The 3,125-nt window shown below is 41.7% G+C and overlaps 1 long non-coding RNA gene across 1 annotated transcript in view; it reads right to left on the bottom strand.

The window, feature by feature from the left end:
• Positions 1 to 438: 438 nt before the first annotated feature.
• LOC102027991 overlaps positions 439 to 3,125 on the bottom strand; it is a 12,556-nt gene continuing 9,869 nt past the window's right edge. Inside the window, exon 3 of the long non-coding RNA XR_264054.2 lies at positions 439 to 1,439. This is a non-coding gene — a long non-coding RNA (uncharacterized LOC102027991). The remainder of the gene's footprint in view (positions 1,440 to 3,125) is intronic.

Raw genomic sequence — 3,125 nt, 5'->3', positions numbered from 1 at the left:
CTTGGCCTCCTCCTTGTCATGGCTATAGAATACTGAGGAGGCAATCCTTACTAACATCTCAAGTGAGTCATCTGGGGCAAAAGCCATTTTTTGTAGCTTTTTTTCTCCAGCCTCCCAGTGCATCGGAACCCTGCAACCACTTAGTGTCCTCTCCCCAACCGTCAGCACAGGCAGCAGGACTCTTGGTGCAGACCTCTCCAGAGCTCCACACACTCCTCCACTGCAGCCTGTACTGAGAGGGGAAGAATGGTTTCCAGGGGGTCCCCCAGGTATTGTGCAAGGTCCTCCTGGTTTCCAGCTTCCAAATGGCTCTGGTGACTCTGGTAAACTAGACCTCTGAGTCTTTGGGCGTAGTCTGTATTCTCGTGTTCTCTGAGTCCTTGTTCAGCAGCTGCTCCTCCGCTGACTCTGGACCTTTCTGGTTCTCAACAGCAGGGGCAAGAGCAGCGCATTGTGTGGCATGTATTCCCAGGGGTTTCTCCATGTTGGGATGATTCACACACGTCCCCAGATGGGCCTCCGCGGCCAGTGTGTGGCAGGTTAACTGTGTCATTGCTTCCCTGGGCCGTGATAGTTCTTGACTGTGGGCTGGTGGCTGGCCTGATGGCTGGCACACAGCTTCCCGGACACCAGCTGCCCACCTCCCAGGCACCTGCATGGCTGGGGTTCAGCCCAAAGGCAGGAGCTCCCTGCCACGCAGCTTCCCGGGTGCAGGCAGCCTGCCTCCCAGGTGCCTGTGTGGCTGGGGTGCATAATTAAGTTTTATAACTCAGTATATCAAACTTAATTTGAAGTATGATGTAATTAGGAAATGCACATCTTTTATTTTTCTACAATAAAGGTCAAAATACACATGGGATTAAAGGCCAGTAGTGCATGAAGAAAAGGAAACAGAATATTACCTACTATAATGTAATTTGGAGTTTTAAAGTTGCTTTCCTGCTGAAAATCACCAATATTTAACAAATAGTAGCATGAATGACTGACCATCATTACCGAGAGTTTGAGTTAGCAATAAGCATCAGTATTCCTTACATGATGTTCTTTTATACCATTAAAGTTAAGGTATTTCTTTGATACAGACCCATGTATTTCCATGGAAACCTGTTCTATTGCCTAGGCGACCAAGGGTTCATGCTGGCACACTAAATTATTTTAAATTTTTCAGAAAAGAAGTTAGAAAATTAGAGCTCTTGGCTAAGTTAAAAATCTACTTCATTATTCTCTTGTACATATTTAAAATGTTTCATTTTATCTCAGATGCAAGCAAAAATAAAGTCTCCAATTGATCTTGTGAATTCTACAACTTTTTATATTAATTAGATAGATATTATGGAAGTTACATTTGCTTGAATTTTTTATAAAGGATCTATTTGCTAAAATTCATACTTTGTTTGGTTTTCAATCAACCTTCAAGAGACAGATGGTGATTCAAGTGCCTAGGACAGAAAAATCATTGGAATTACTCACAGGAAGTATTGATATCCTCATCCCACACAGTAAACATTTTAAATAAGACAAATAATATAAATCATATGTGTTGACTATATGGCAAGTAATCAAGAATATCTACTAGACAAATTATACATGGGAATTATGTAGTAGCATACCCAAAAAGTTTTGAATAATCATTAACCTAGAAGAAGGTCAATATTAGAGGTATACTAGGACCATACTTTTCACGCATTTTTATAGTCAAGTTAGAAAAACATAACTGAAGATGCTTATCAAACATGCAGGACCAGGGATGAAAGAGGCAGCTCATAGTTTGAATGACAGGCTCAAGATCAAAGTAACTCAACAGACTGTGATGATGGGCCTTTAGGGGGGTGATTAGTTTATAAGAGTGGAACTACTATGTATAGAATTAGTGTCTCTATAAGGGAGAGCTACTTTGCCCCTTCCACCATGTGAAGACATAGTGGGAAGGCATCATCTGTGAAGCAGGAGGAAATGAACCCTCCTAGACATCAAATCTGCCACTCCTTGACCTTAGACTTCTCAGTCTCTAGAACTTCAAGAAACAAAAAAAAAAATTCTTGTTATTTATAAGCCATTTTGTTCATATTTTTGTTAAAGCAGTTTGAGAAGACTAAGACTAACATTTCCTCTGACTATCCTGCCTCTCACCCATTTCTGAAATTTCTATTTATCCTGTTAAACTCAGCTCAAATGTTACTTTCTTTAATGAAATAATTCCCAGTTTCCCAAATTCAAGTAAGCATCAATCTGCCCAGGTGTCCATTGTGTCATGCTGGGGCTGGGGATTTAGCTCAGCGGCAAAGCGCCTGCCTGGCAAGTGCAAGGTCGTGAGTTCGGTTCCCGGTACTGGAGAAAAAAAAAACAAAAAACAAAACAAAACAAAACATTGTGTCATGCTTCCTGTGTCAGAGGTTCTGGACACTGTGATGGGTTCTCTTAATTTACAAGTGTCTTGAAGTCAGGAGCTGTTTCAATTATGCACATTCTACTTTTTGAAGTATTTATGGATCAAATAAATAAACGATATGTATGACACCCTCTGTATCCAATAAAATCAGAAAAATACAGTGGAATGAAAAGCAAAGTAAGCCTCATAATTGCAGCTGATCATAAATAGAGTAAGGGGAAATGTCCCAGGCACTGAGTGCTGATATGGACACAGACTATGGGGTCCAGATGTGAGAATAATGCTCTACTTCCCAGATTTGAGGCCACTGTCATTCTATATGGGTTCTGAGTATGGAACACTGAAAGAATTGGTCAAATGTGGGCTTGTGGTAGGGCAGGGCTTCCCTTGTAGGGCAGTGAATTGTCACCAACTGCTCTTAACCTGAGTCCTGGTGAACTGCTATACATTTTCACCTCTGAAGGGAAAGAAGCTCAACTCCTATGTCTCTCATGGCTAGAAAGGAGATGGCCTGCCCAGAAAAGAATGACTTAATCTTTTTTTTTTTTTTTTTTTTTGGTTTTGGTTTTTCTCCGGAACCGGGAACCGAACTCACGACCTTGCGCTTGCGAGGCAGGCGCTTTTGCCGCTGAGCTAAATCCCCAGCCCCACAGGACTTAATCTTTACAGAAGTCCTGTAAAGGTGAGATTTCCATTGGTTGTTGTAGAAGGGCTGTACAAAAGTGTACAGGCAAGA

This window comes from Chinchilla lanigera, unplaced genomic scaffold (genome assembly GCF_000276665.1).
Source record: "Chinchilla lanigera isolate Chin_1 unplaced genomic scaffold, ChiLan1.0 scaffold00091, whole genome shotgun sequence".
Taxonomy (NCBI): domain Eukaryota; kingdom Metazoa; phylum Chordata; class Mammalia; order Rodentia; family Chinchillidae; genus Chinchilla; species Chinchilla lanigera.
The sequence above is the reverse complement of the archived record's forward strand: the minus strand, read 5'-3'. Positions and strand labels throughout refer to the sequence as shown.